The sequence below is a fragment of the Condylura cristata genome, unplaced genomic scaffold, assembly GCF_000260355.1.
Source record: "Condylura cristata isolate star-nosed mole 26May11 unplaced genomic scaffold, ConCri1.0 scaffold00001, whole genome shotgun sequence".
Taxonomy (NCBI): Eukaryota; Metazoa; Chordata; class Mammalia; order Eulipotyphla; family Talpidae; genus Condylura; species Condylura cristata.
The window spans coordinates 61239894-61255409 of record NW_004567102.1 but is presented as its reverse complement, the minus strand read 5'-3'; positions in this window follow the sequence as shown (position 1 = coordinate 61255409).

The following is a 15516-nucleotide window of genomic DNA, read 5'->3' as shown; positions in this document are numbered from 1 at the left end:
GCAGACCTCTCCTGACCTGCCGCTGCTCCCCTCAGCAGTGTACTTCGTTGATCTGCCTGTTCTTCTCCCCACTCTCTCTGGTGAGTCCTCTCACTGCCCCTGCACCTCTGTTTTGTACCCCAGTTCTGTATGCATAAATAAATCATTATTAAAAAAAAAACTAAGGATAATAAAACCATAGTGAAATGAAGTTGGTATTTCACAGGGAGAAATAAAAAGTAAAACATATAATTAGTAATAGTGAAACTATTTTTTAATTGATTACAGAATAAAATTAGGGAGGATTTAAGCTGCCATCTGTAGAGAGACTGTGAAAAATATTTTGGAAAGGTGACTCAAATTAGGATAATGCAGTGTGAAAAATAAAAGCAAAAGAAATTTCAGATTTTACTTAGTAAAATATTATGTCTAAAGAGTGAAATCCTGCCACTGCACTTTGTAGTTTTAGAGTCGCACATGGAGGATCCTTTCTGGTGGCACAAGGAGTTAATGTGCAGTACTAGGAACATAGCCACAGCCACTTCAGCATGAGTTCAGTCCCCAGCTATGGAGGTAGATGACTCCTATGGCACAGCAGACTTCTTCTGCCACAGACTTCTTCTGCCACACACGCTGCTCCCCTCAGCACTGTACTTCATTGATCTGCCTGTTCTGCTCCCCACTCTGTCTCTGGTGAATCCCACCAACCCTGCACCTCTGGCTTGTATCCCAGTTCTGTATGCATAAATAAATAAATTGATTAAAAAAAAAAGTCTCGCATGGATAACAGTATTTAATTTTAGCAAAGTTCTTTTGTAAGAAATCAGATTATATTCAGAAGAGAGTACTTTGGGAATGTGGGTGTTTATTAATGTTTATCAAAGGCATGTCCATAACATTGATATCATTGATATACTCTCATGGTTAAATGAGGATTTATACTTTACCCGTGAGAATTAGAACTCAAGAGAGAAGTTAGAATACAATGTGAGATGTTCAAGATAAACAAGGATTCTTTTCAGCTGAGCTGAAGAAGAGTAGCAATGGAGATAAATGCTTTAAGGAGAATGATTATTAAATTTAAGGAGATGTAGACTGTAGTTTTCCATATTTAAACATAAGGCTAGATGAATGATATCTGGTTTATTTAACCTATGAAATAATTTTTATTGTGATGATTTTAAATTTGACCATTTGTCAAATTTTCCTGATTTGTTATTAAAAAAAAAATGTGTTCCACCAAGAATTGAATCCATGAAGTAAGGTCACAGTATATATTCATTGTATATAATTGTCTACTTACTATAGCAGAAAATATACTTCATCTAATCAAAGCATGTTTTATTAATGACTGTATAAATATGGAATATTATGAGAGAGGAAGTAAATTATATACCATATATGGAAATATTGTTAATTTTCTCCGAGGTAAATAAATATCTTGAGATATTTCAGAGGGAAAAATCCATTGACAATGATCTTCAGGTATGAGGGACAGTGTAATAACTAGTTATGATACAAAAGATGTGAAAGATATTTTCAAAAAACAGAAGTTTCAGGCTGGAAGATAAGAAAAAGAATGATTATGTTTTAGGAAATTAATATATGTATATGTGTGTGTGTGTGTGTGTGTATATATATATATATATATATATATATATATATATATATAAAGAGTAATTGAAGGAGTGGAGTGTAATTTTATGTATTGATATATGTATATGTGTATACTAAATGTGTGTGTGTGTGTGTATTTCCAAAAATAGTTTCAATTTTTATGGGGAAAATGTAGCAATTATGTTAGTCATTGCCCCTATTCTTCTAGTTAACATAATCTTAAAATAAAAGGTCAAACAGATGAGCAAATGAAAAGGTTAATAGTAAAACACATCAGAAACAGAGTAGATAAAAATAATTGCACCTGAAGACAGTTGCTGGATTAGAAGTGAGGAATTCTCAAGTTAGTTAAGTCAATGAACAAAGAAAAGGACAAAACAAATGGCAGTGAACATGTGAAACAAGCCTGTCAGCAGATTGTGATGAAATACTTGGGCCTCTCCTCCCTAAGAGTATGCATATTCACCGAGGTTTCTAAGACTTGGTGCTACTACTTTTTGCTCCACTAGACGGCTATGCAGCATGCACTCAGTGGACATTTGTCAAGTGCAGAGTCTTTTGAAATGGTGCTGCTCAGCAATTCTATTAACTTTTAGAAATAGAATTCTAATAATCCATTCTTTTTGAGATTATTCTTTCCAAATGCTCTCCCTTTTAGTCCTCCACTTCTTTACAGTTCTTTGCTATACATTGCTTTCTAATTGCCTAAAAAAATAGCTAGAAGAGAGGTCTTAGCTCTGACCATTGAATCCATGATAAACTTCACCGATCTTCTTATATCCTCTACCTTCTTGATTGAATACAATGCAATGCAATACAATACAATGCAAAACAATACAATATAATATAATGCAATCAATACAATATAACAAAGAACTTCCTCAGGTATGACTGAGTTACATGATGATCAACTCAAGGTAACTTGAAAATATCTCAACTTGAAAATGCATTCAATGGACTTAACCTCCTAATCATTGTATCCTAGCCCAGTCTACATTAAATGCCCTCAGAAAACTTAAATTAACTGAAAGTTTGGCAAAACATCTAACTACATAGTCTGTTATATGATTATGTATTGAATATTTCTTGTAATTTACTGAATATTGTATTGAAAGTGATAGTCATGAAAGATTATGAAATCAGAAAACCAAATATCCCAAAAATGCTGGCAACACAGTAATCTACAGAGTATGGGTATTTTCGTGCATGACTAGGTGGCTGATGTGGCTCTGTGGCCAGCTGCTGCCTGCCTGCAATCATGCCAGGTAGCACAGGGTTATTGTTAGTCTGCTAAAAGGTCAAAATTCAAAATTCAAACTAGGTTTATACTGAATGCATATTGCTTTTGCGTTTTTGTAAAGCTGAATCATTGCAAGTAAATAGGTGTCCGTCTGGACTTAAAATGTCCATACATCTGGGAACAACTTTGTGCTGTGCACATGTTATCCCCGTCTGCTAATTCAGGGATGTTTCTCCAGTCATATTTTGATTTCCACTGATCATTCCTAGTAGCTTACAATTTCCTGTATGTCGTAAGATAGATAGATAGATAGATAGGTAGTTAATTACACAGAAAGATAGGTAAATAAACTCATATTTATTGAACAATAGTCCTACTGTTGATGGTAGCTTTGTCTCAGATCACTGGTCCATTTCGCATATACCCTTTACAAGTTAACACTTTATGCATTGTTAAACTCTCCTTCCACGTTCTTATGTATCCAATCCAACCATTTCATCACTTCTTGTCAACATTACTATTGATTGTCACATTACTATGTCCAAATGTGAGTTCTCAGTTCTCAAGAACATTTGACAACTGGGCCCTCTTTTTCGCATAGTCTCTTGAACAATACTTTTTTCTTTTAATCTCTCAGGTGTGGATTTCCATTTTTCTTCCTGCTATCTAAAAAAAAAAAAAAAATTAAACAAAAAAATACTGCAACACTCAACTCTATGTCCTCTTCTTTATCTGTACACACTTCCCATGTGACCTCCTAAGGACAGGGATTTGAATGCCACCTTTATGGTAAGTCCCAAATGTATATCTCCAGCTCAGCTATCTCCCTAAATTCCCCTTTTGTCTAGCCACTTGCCACATCTCCATTTAAATATCTAGTAGATATCCTCAAATTAATATGGCTTACAAAAATACAAACTCAAACTGCCACACACATCTGCCTGTAGCATGTTTCCTATACTTAACTCTGTTCCTCTTATTAGTAAATTATTTCATCATTCTTTTCTGTTTTGACTCAAATCACCATAGTCACTCAAAGCTCCTTTGTTTCACCTCTTTAATCTCTCCTTCTTTAAGAACCACCCCAGTTTGTGTATCATCCCAGGCTTCCAAAGGCAGGATATGCTATTATAACAATAGCAACAGTAGTAGAAACACTAAAAAAATCTCAGCAACTTTGACAATGTTGATTTCTTGTTCATGCTGCATGTTGGGAAAGAAACTCTACTCATTAGTCTTTCAGGCACCCAGGATGATGGAAGCACCACCTTCATTTGCTTCTATTTTATAGAGTCTTCCATCTTTCAGAGTACAATCTAAGCTCTGGTTCATAATATTCCTTATGAACCAGAGGCTTATGAAAATTCCAGGGCAGCACTTCTGCTCCAAGGCTATTAACTGAGGTTCTAGGCACGCACATCCTTGCCATTTCTTATCATTTGCTTTCAGAAAAAAAAAGAAAAATCTTCTCATTCCCATGGAATGAGTAGTTTCAGCATTTAGGTTTTGCAAGTATATGCAAGTTTTAATTTTCCACTTCAAGTGAATTTTAGCTTCACTCAAATGACAGCTATAATCAATGTGTGAAGCCCTTAGTTAGCAAGTGGTTTTAATAAGACCAGAGACAGAAAGCTAACTAACGTATTGGTTCTCCTTTCTTGTTTATAGAAAGTCTATAAAATGTAATGCATGTTTAAAAATACACAACTTTAGTTTTGTATTAAAGTGACCATTATGAAAGCATTGAGCCTTGATAAGAAGGGATGAATGTGTGAAAGTCAGCATCAAAGAAGTAGACCAGAACAACCAATTAGAAATGGGTAGGAAGGAGTTAAAAGACTGCAGGTTAGAAGAGAGTTTTCACTCAGTTTGATGCATTGGTGATACTAGGAGTAAACTATCTTTGTGTACCACTGCATCCATTAGGTAGAGTATATAAATATGATGGATTCCAAGTCTTATATTCTTGCCTGATGAAAAACTGTATTGACAAAAGCTGACAGTAGACAGTGAAAATTGCTCCCTCTGGAATTACTGTTTCTTCTCAGGCTGCATATTTGGTGAACGGTTTATCCCTTTAATTCCAACATGACTCAAATGGGGATTTAAATTTTCATTACTTATCCAAATGCTACTCAACTAACAATGTGGGCCAGAGTCTTTTCCATGGCTTTTTAACAAGGACAAAAAGAAGATGGCCTCTTAGGTAATGAGCCCCAGAAATACTGTGTGCCTATGTTTCTACCCTTGTGACAGCCAATACTTATATTACTGCTGACCCATAGAAAAAGAGAAGAGGATAAAAGTGGAATTTCAACAATATGTCAAGTTTAGGATCCTAGAAGCCCCAATCCCACTGATCATCTGCTATTAGGCTGCATCATTAATTAATTTCTCTGTCCAAATTAGTTTGTGTTGGGATTCTGCCATTTTCAGCCTAAATATTTACTAATAAGTGAAGCATTCATACACATTTAGAATAATTGTTAAGATTTAAAAACTTTTCAATCATAGAGTAAGGTAAATTATATAGCATGGACTTTGTGGTTGATGGGTCCCAGCTTGCTATATGCATACTTGTAGAGAAAAATAATGTTTCTGTAAATTTGTTCATAGATGTAAAACACAGTAATGTGATTTAGAGTGATAAACATACACACACAAGATCCCACTTAGAAAGGAAAATGTGCTTGTCTCTTCGGCCCATATGTGTTAACATAATTAACAAATTTTTAACTAACAGCAATGGTGACTCTTTTTATTTTATAAGTAAAAAAAAAGAAATCAAAAGCCAACTGATTCTTTTAATAATATATTTGAGTTTAAACATGCCTTTCTTTTTGCCTTTTGATTGGAAAACTTAGCATTTTTATAGCTGGATTGTAAAATTAACAGTATGCTTATCTCTCTAAGCTATTAATAAACCAATGAATCAGCCAAGGACAAATTAGAGATAATACAACATCCCATAATGCTATTATATTTATAAGCATCTCTAGTACATGTCAAAAAAAAAAAAAGAAAGAAAGAAAGAGCCCACTGTCCTTTCTGTTACATGGTGACCCATGATTTTACTATTATGTTTTTGTTATTTTATTCTCACAGTCCCTTGATAATATATGTATGCACGCACACACACACACACACACACATATTCTATTATAATATGTTGTACTTACCACATATCCAGGAGGCTTTAAAACCTATGATAATTGTGATTATTGAGAAAGAAGACTTCATCAATTACTTTTTCTCCAGCTCTTATCAGTTTTCTGGCCACCTACAATCTTCTGTAACCTCTCTGTACCTTATAAAAAGACTACTTTTGCGAACATCAGAAATGCATAGTCCTTACATGTTGAATCCCATGGGAAAATACACAACTCAGCATTCCCAAGGACTATTCTAATTGACCAAATTTGGATCACATATTAGTTTATGAGCAGTACTGAGTGTACGTGCATTCTATCCAGCGATAGGCTTCCCCTTTGAGGAGCAAGATAGGTTGATTGAGTTGAATGCAAACAGAATGGAGAGAAGTGAGTAAATTATGGAAAGAGAGTACCACAGGAAAGAGTGGGAAAAGAAAGTGGGAAGCCAGATGCTGATTAGAAGGGTTACTGGTCATGTTTAATTGTCAGGGAATACCTAGGTAACTGGCGCTTCATTTAGAGATAATGGAGAGCCACTGAAGTTGTAAATGCAGGGGACTTGTGAATAAATAAATAAATAAATAAATAAATAATATATATATATATATGTGTGTGTGTGTATATATATATATGTGCTTAAAATATTAACTTGCCAAATTTTTCAGCAAGGACAAACAAACAAAGAGAAATAATAATAAGTATTGTAGAGTTCAAACCTATGAAACTATTGCTGGTAGAGCTAAGGAAGTCTGTTGTAACATGGAGTATATAGAGAAGATAGTCAAAAAGAATGTAGAGGAAGCTAACAGCATATGACTGAATTTCAGAGCAAGGGAGAGAAAATATATATTCGTATTTACTTAAGTGGATTTCAGCAAACAAAGTTCCCAGACAGTTTTGAGATCTCTAGTGTTTTCTCACTTTTAATGAGAAGAATGATGTTCATAAGTGAAGATAAAAGAATGAGAATGAAATAGCTTCTTCCTGTCATAATGACTCACGAAAGCACATTTGTTTTCATGTCAGCATTTAATTTGTCTGGTTAAGTCAACATTGTTAAATAATGTTGTGGAAAGCCCAAGGAATATTTCTTTTTCTCCACTTATTATTATCATTTATTTATTTATTTAGATTCATTTTAATGTGCTCTCTGTTAATCAGGTTGTCTCTGGGCTTAAAAAACAAACCAGAAGGAAACAAAAACATGAGGGATCTGTTTGATTTGACACTTAATAGCTTGCACCTAGAATGATGCCAGGATAAAGCAGATGCTGAATGTGCTCATGGAATAAATAAAGGAACCATCTTCTGTCAAAGAAGAAGTATTTTCAGTTTTGTTTCCTTTCAAAAGGATGTGTCTCCTGTCAAGAAAGTTTCCACATTCACTTTGTCTCTCTCTGTTCACTTCTGCTCACTGCAGTCATGCAGAGAAAAACGAAATATTGTGTTCCCAGTCTCCTCGCTGTATGTGGAGTCTTAATTAGCTTTTCAAACACATTGAGATAAAACCTATTAATCCTCTGACCTTCACTGAATTCAAAAGTTTTTGTGTTAATTGTTTTGAGAGAATAATAGACAGTTTTGCTGTTAGAAAAGTCATAGCATCGCTTCCAGGAAAACAGTCAAAGCAGCAAGGGGACTTGAATGGATGTTTAGATTTGAGCTACCACCCCTTGTCATTATTGTATAACCAAAGGAGGGTCACTATTTGGAAGCTATCTATTTTTCTTTTACAAATATAACATTAATCTTTAAAAATTATATCTATCCAAAAGCACCAAAGGTAGAAATTAGAGTGCTGTAGATCATTGTAAATTTACATATTAAACTCATAGAAAAAAAGGATTTCAATTTACATATTAAACTCATAGAAAAAGGGACTTAGGTTGGGGCTTTTCCTTTTTTTTTAATACTCTGAAGACTTTGCTCGTGTTTGCTCTTTAAAACTTTAGGATTTCTTTTTACATGACCCATTTATGCCAGTGTTTATTGTTATTTAAAATGTTTCCCACTCAGTAAAGTACTAAAGATAAACTAATGGAAATGAACACCCACATTTCATAAAATAACAAATAAGATCATGTATTCATTTCATTTCAAGAGCAAAACGTTCCCACTGTTTATTAACGAGTGAATCAACACTTGAACTATGTACTTTCTGGGTTAGTGTGAGGATCACTAAAGTTCAAAGATATACTTCTCTGTTTGTATCTATTGGGTGAATATAATTATTAATCACACTCTCATTTATTTTCAAAGGTATCCAGGATAGGTAATAGTGCCTCACTGAGGGAGCTTTACAAATCATACTTTTGAGAAATCTAGAATTGTCAAGTACCTAGCTCTAACACCCTTTGGAGATTACGATTCAGCTGCTGGTATAGGAATCATAAGATTTGCATTTACAATTGATCTTTGGTTCATTCTGTGCTGCCAGGCATTAGTTGCTTTGGGATGTCATTGCTTAAATGAAATTTACTGTCATGGTTCTAGATACTATGAGGCAATATCAAAGTGCCAGTAATGCATGTGTTATTCCTAGGCTTCTTTCCCTGTCTTACAGATGACAACCATCTTACCATCAGCTCACATGGACTTTCTCACAACATGTTCCTGGAGAAAGAAAGTTCTCTGGTATTCTCATATAGGCACTAATCCCACGAGACCAAGGTCTCTCTTTCACAACCTTGTCTCTTATAGACCCAAAGACCCAAACTCCCAATACCCACACTTTGGGTGGCAAGCCTTCAACACGCACATTTAAGTGAAAACAACCTTCAGTCCATGACACCACTTAAGGGAAATACTTGTTCAGACCCATAAATGAAGTAAACAGCAGAGCAGGATACTCTAAGGGGAGTCACAAGCCCGGTTGAAAGGTCACATCCTGTCATTGGCTGTTTGGCCTTAAGCAAGAACCCCCCCACCCCTCTACACTTCTGTTTTCCTTTATAAATGGAGGAATTGAAAAAAAGTTGCAGTGGTTGTCTGTCGAGATGGGGGTTGTGTTTGGAGTACCTTGGGATAAGAGACATTGTGAATGGGCTGTATGAAGGTGTCCTCTTTGAAGATCATTTATTTTAGAATATAAGTGTGTTCATCACACTTATGGTGAAGAAAGGAAAAAGAAAGGTTGCAAACTTGGGTAGTTAATCTTTAATTTTTATCTCTAAATCTAAGCAGTTTTAAAAAATCTTTATGGCTGAATTTAGCAATTTCTTGTTTAAATAACTTGCCTGTCAGCTGCTTGGTTTAACTACCCACACATAACACACATTCACACACACACACAGTCTGTGAAACAACAGCTGAATACATATTTGATGATGTGAGCACAAACTGATTTTTTAATTCTTTTTCCTACTGTGTTGCTGGAGGACAATAGTGTGAACATCCACCCTTCCTTGCCAGCTGGCTTGTATTCCTAAAGCAGGGAAATAACTGTCACACTTACCCTATCCATTATGACAAGCTGCCTCTGGTGGAAATTATTACAACATGTCCTTATTAGTGTCTAAATCCCACTTCCATTTGTGCATACACCTTCCCAGTCCTAGATGAGTAACGTTACTTGTGAAAGCCAAATAAGCAAAATGTAGAATTAGCCTTGAACAAAAATAGCTTCTGTTACAAATATAATTTAAGGGCTAAACTGGTTCAGTGCATCATCCCTGGTGTCCTTGCTTAACAAAGACAGTGAGGAGGGGTTATTGGTTTCAGAAGTAGGATAAAACTCTTGCTCCTTTGGAAGAGAAGCTCTCCTTTGGCTACTTCTTTGTCTACAGGGCAGATAATGTAATATGAGAAACTGGAGACAGGGTTTATGCAATAGGCACTTTGGCTTTCAAAGTGTTAGGGCAGTATTTTTCTTTCTGCCCCTTGCCAGCTGTCTTTTAGCATAGGTTGAATGCAAGTGCTTTGCCTTTGACACTGTGCATTTAAATGCCAGCCTGTGCAATTTACAGTACAAAAGGGCAAAGATACATGGGGGAATGAAGGAAAAATATCTTCTCTCTTTTCATTGGTTGACCTTTTTGGTTCTGCTTTATATAGACATTAAAAGAGCCCCTATGACCATATTTCTGATCTTCAAAACAATCACAAAAATTACTCCTCGTATAATGTTATTTATATACACTGTTCTTAGCCTTCATGCATTAGAATATAAAGAATAGTTTGCATTCTGAGTCTGAATATCAAAAGCCTTTCCTATTTCCGTTAGGTAAAATAAAATCAAATTGCACGTTATGTGTTTTCAGATGCTAGAGGTCAGAAAAAATCAACATTTGAAGAAATAGGTAAAAATAAGGTAATTCCATATAGTGAATTTCAGACCAATAATACTTGATCCTAAAGGTGTGCTTGACATGCTTTGCTCAAGTTAATTTAGAAAATTTCAAAACTTAATGGATTGTAATCATAACTATATTTTATGAGATAGGTATAAAATAAATTGCAAAACAGAAGATGATATCAGTAGTCTACATTGTTAACAAATGAATTATGTTGACTTAACTCTAATTCTTCCCAGATACTTCTTCGTTCATTTGTCCACTTATGGAGTCCTACAGGAAAAGCTACTTTTCTAGATGATAATGAGTAATGATGAAAAGACCAAGTCCCTGCACTTACAGAACTTAGTGGAGTGGAGGAGACAACAATAAACGGGGATGAAGCTGGTGGAGAACTGCAAGAGTAGGAGAAGGAGAGCCAGGAAAGAGCCATTCTCCACAGGTGGTCTGGGAGCCAACAGCTAAGTGAGGGCAGGATCTAAAATAACACCTCATGCAAAGGAAAAAAAGAAATGCCAGTGCTCCAGAGGGCCATAGTGAAGCACCACGACTGGAATGGTAGGTCGCAGAGCTGGGGAGCTGTAGGTCTTGAACGTTTGTATCCAAAGTCAGATGGGGAACTTCCAAAGATCTGAGGCCAGATCAGTTTAAACTCTTAAAGAAAAGTGACAATTAGAGAACATTATAAAAATATGGCTCATATTCCTCATTTTCTTGGTTAGCTAGAAAAAGTTGTTTAATTTGTCTTTTGCTCTGTCCCCTTCTAGTGGACATAGTCACAGAACATTGCATATAAAAAAATTCTTCTCTTCAGAAATGAAAAGGTTAGTGCCATCTGGTGGACACACTTATCAACACATTATCCTTTACTTTTTAAGAGTATTTGCAAAAAAAAAAAAAAAGAAGGAAAAGAAGTATTTAGCATGAATGGTAATGAAACATTCAATAATCGCCATATGTAGATGTAACCATTGAGTACACATTACAGCTAGAATGAATTTCAAAGCTCCACTGTGTACCCCATGAATTTCTGTGCTTTGAGCAATATTTTAGTTAGTTCAACATAGTTTTGTCCAAAGTATAATGCCACTCATATATTTTAAGTTCTTATTCAATTGAAATAATGTAATGCATAGTCATCATGAGGTACATTTACTTTTCTCAGTATATGACTATAATCCCTTTGAAGCAAAGAGACCACATCATGTTCTATTTATTGTGGTAGCATTTTTATTTAACCAATGTACTGAATTTATAGGGGAAAAAATAGCTATGCTTAAATGTCACATGGAAATCTGTTTCAAGTGCAGAAGACTCAGACTGCCCAGTTTTGAGTCTTGGCTCCATTTCCTAAAAGTTGGTGAGTTAACCTCAGTTTCCCCATCTGGAGGACACTGGGAATTCTCACCTGGAGTGTTAGAAAGATTAAATGAGATAGATAAGATACCCAGCACAGTATCTAGTATTCTGTAAGCAACCCATCTGAAGTTATTTATTTTTATACACACACACACACACGCACTGCTTCATATGCTGAGGTCAAATAATATCTCATGGGAAAATTAAATGTAAAAAAAAGATAGTTAAATAAAAACAGTTTGATCATTCAATAGACATTGATTGAATTTCTTTGTAATAAATACTCTTATCAGTGTATACAACAAGAGCTTACATTGTGATCTTTTGGAAAGCCCATGAGTTTACCTTCTGAGTGTTCAATCACTGTAAGTGTGTCTAGAGCCTACAGTGGAAGCCGGAACATTATTAGATGCTCATCTAATACTGGATGAGTGATGACAGAAAAGAGACTCTTGAAGTACAAGAATTTTATTTCATCATTTAGTCATGTAACTATTTAAGAAAGGGAAGTTGATTAAGCTTCATATATATATATATATGTATATATATATATATGAATGTAACACTAAAATTATATTTAAATTATATTATTACTGTAATCATAGTTTACATAAAACAGTGATATTATTACTAATATTGCCCTAGTATACCCATTTTTCAGCAATAATGAAAGAATTATTGCTGTACTAATGTGAACAGTATTCCTAAAGAGGAATATTGGCATAATTATTGCTTAAGTTGTTAAGTTTGTAGTTTGACTTTAATATCTACGAATATTTTAAAATTTAATCCACAGATACTCATAACTCCTAGACATTTAAGTCAAGTATTACTGGTTGAAAACATTTGTGGAGCATGCAGATTCAAGGATTTAATTGTGACTTAAACGTTTTAACTGCTTGCTGATATTTAATGTATATACATGGAAGTTCTCCCTTAAACAATAAGCCTCAGATTATCAAAGCAATATGAAAATTCTTACTAACACATATCATAAACCCTATATGTCCTATATAGTTTTTCCTATAAATCCTATATAGGGTATATAGGATATAGGGATTCCTTATATATTTACTTCATGCTTTTATCATGTTTAGTGGTATCTAGGAATTTTTAAAGCTCTCACTACAAAGGGTATTATACCTTTAATGTCAACTTTGATGAATATTTTAAAAAGTATCATTAAAGGATAGCTGATCACAAAGACCCAGCTTGGATTCACCAAATTCAAATGAGGCAGGTAAATGTATCTGTAATTCTTTAGCCAATGGTGAGCTGGGAGGTCAGAGAAATATTATATACTTGGTGCATGTGTAGCAAAGCTATTGAAAAGGTGCCCTATGACATGTGATTAAAAGGATGAGAAATAGCTGAATACAGGGGCGATTAGTAGCACTTAATTTGGGCACCCTTTGAACTTAGCCAGGTTATCTAGTAGCAGGTAGAGGGCTGAGTCCCAGCAACTCACTTCACTTTTGAGGGCCTGTCGAAGTTGTATTTAGTCTTTCTGACTAAATTGATGAATACATATTAGGAAGTATTAGTAAACTGTAAATATCCTACACAGACACAATGAGGTACAGGTCCTCAATACACAGCTACTGAAAGAATAACTAATGACTATATAGTATTTTACTGAAATCAGTGTTAGAGAGGATTTTTTTTTCTTAAGAGTAGTAACACCCCATGTTTTTCATTATGTGTATTATCTTTTTTTATATATCTTTTAAGAGATGCATGCCATTTTATTTGTTATATCATCCTTTATTTTTGTATAATGCATAATTTCCCCATGAAATTCCCACCACTGATACACCAAGTCCCTTGTGCTCTTCTCACTCCTGCTCTGATCCTTCTCTTAAAGATTTCTTCCATCAAATGTGTTTAAGAGATAATGAGTTAGGGCCCTCCCAGTGGGTTAAAGCACAGCACTGAGAAGCTTAAGCCACTTTCGCATCAGTTTGATCCCCCATCCCAGAGGAGATCCACATGGCGAGGCAGACCTCTCCTGACCCGCCCGCTGCTCTCCTCAGTAGTGTACCTCGTCGATCTGCCTGTTCTGCTCCCCACTCTGTCTCTGGTGAATCCTCTCACCTTCTGCATCTCTGGCCTGTACCCCAGTTCCATATGAATAAATAAACAAATCTTAAAAAAGAAAGAAAGAAAGGATGAGTTAACTTAATTCATTTTCTTTACTGTAAAGTGCAGCCTGGAATATGCTATTAATGTAAAATCCTAGAATGTGAACATCTGGTATACAGTGCTTCCCTGAGTTCCTTCCATGACCTCTTTTTGTAGAGAGGTACATCTCTCAGAATAAGTAGTCTGTTGTGTTGGGGGACCTGTAGCTGGTACAATAAATTAAAAATACGTATGTTATGGCCAACTGCCCATTCACCTGTGATTGCTAAGTATCTCCCTCAGTTCCCTCTGAGCTCCCTTTGGGAAAATGAAAACCTTAAGGTGGAAGAGTTTACAAAAGAAGTAAAGCCCAAAGATTTATTATTCCCAGATCCCAGAATCAGGGTTATGCAGGGAGCTGGGGAAGGGCATTTCTTCTCCCCAGATCTACCGAGAGAGCAGGTAGCACCTATTCCATGTAAAGCTGTCTCAGTGGCGGGCCTAGGTTTCCTGTGTTCATGTCCAAGTGGTAATTTTAAAGTCTCCCAGGAAAAGCAAAGAGGGTACATATTGTAGTAGGAATCATCATCTCAGAACATTACTTAAAGGTCTAGATGTTGGGTGGGAACAGGGTTGCTATGCTCTAAAATACCTGCTCAGTAATTCAAAATAGCTGTTGTTTCAATATATCAGTGGATCCAAATCACTTGTTGAGTGACTTTACTCATCACAAAATATCACTGCGAAAACTGTGGTCTACCATATACATTCAAATAAAAAATATGTTTGGCTACTTCTGAGATTCTAATGCATAGAAATAAATTTATATATGCAGGTTACAAAATAACTCTTAAGTTGTTTATCAGACATGGGTGTGAGAATTTTCTTATATTAGAGGATATAAAATACAACTTCTCATCCAAGTGCTTAATTAGTGTTATGCATTCTGAGATGTTTCCATTAAATTCAGAGACTTTGATAATTGAATATTGTGTACACAGGGCTGTGAAGAACAAGATCAATAGCACCAAGCACCCGATATTAAGCACATACCTCAACCAGGCCTTCTTGCAAGCATTTTCAATGTATGAACTGCGCTATTAGTATAATAGTATGAAACCAACAATTTATGACTGAATATATTGTAAAGTACTAGAAGCCAAGGACAAGTGCTGCTGAATTATGTTCCAGGGTCACACAGCTAGAAATTTTGATTTGAGCCCAGTTGTTACCCACTTAGGGTTTATGTTCCGATCCTAGATGATCTTGCCACTTCCCGACTGATTTCTTAGGTGAGTGTGAGATAAAAATCATGTCTCGTGTGAAGAGGGTTTCTTGTATTGCTATAATTTTCAAAGTTTAAAATAATTTAAAATGAAGTGATTCCCAAAAACAGCAACCTAATTTTTGCCTTACGGATGATTCACTTTTACCAAAGTTGATATTTTACCATGTGTCTCCTAGTCTCTTTCCTCTGTTAAATTAGCAAACATTTTTATTCAACTGACTCAAGTTGTTTGGCCGACTCAGTGCAACCTTAGTGCCATCTATCTCTTTCGGATGCCCAAAATTAATTAGAGATTTCTCCTGCGGCACTATTAAAGATTATTTAATTCACACGTTGATTTTCAAGGATATACACCTGAAACTTCTATAGTGCTGTCATGTAATGCTATTTCAACTTTAAAAATTAAAATACCTGAAGATTAATAAATTAAAAAAAAAAAAAACTTTCACCAGAGCCACCTGCTACTTG